Here is a 515-nt window from a genome sequence, read left to right on the forward strand (position 1 = left end):
TCTGTTTCTGTCTCTGTCTCTCTCTCTCTCTGTCTCTCTCTCTGTCTCTCTCTGTCTCTGTCTCTGTTTCTGTCTCTGTCTCTCTCTCTCTCTGTCTCTCTCTGTCTCTGTCTCTGTCTCTGTCTCTGTCTCTCTCTCTCTCTCTGCCTCTGTCTCTGTCTCTGTCTCTCTGTCTCTCTGTCTCTCTCTGTCTCTGTCTCTCACTCTCTCAAAATACCATCTCACCAGGACGTTTCATTCTTTAGAAATCATCAGTCAGTCAGCCATGACAGGAGCTTCTGTGGGAAGATGGCTGCCGTCTGTCCGCCCTCGTTAAAAACCACCCGGAAAACAATGAATGGTGACTGTTGTTCAAATAAAGCTTCATCATCATCATCACCATCGTCCTCTTCATCATCATCACCATCACCATCGTCCTCTTCATACATCATCGGCATTAAAGGTGTTTTCCCCCCATGGAAATGCAATGTGCTTTTGTGTTTGTGTTGTAACTTACAGCAGTATGAGTCATCTCT

Source organism: Salvelinus alpinus, chromosome 10 (assembly GCF_045679555.1).
Source record: "Salvelinus alpinus chromosome 10, SLU_Salpinus.1, whole genome shotgun sequence".
In the NCBI taxonomy this organism is placed as follows: domain Eukaryota; kingdom Metazoa; phylum Chordata; class Actinopteri; order Salmoniformes; family Salmonidae; genus Salvelinus; species Salvelinus alpinus.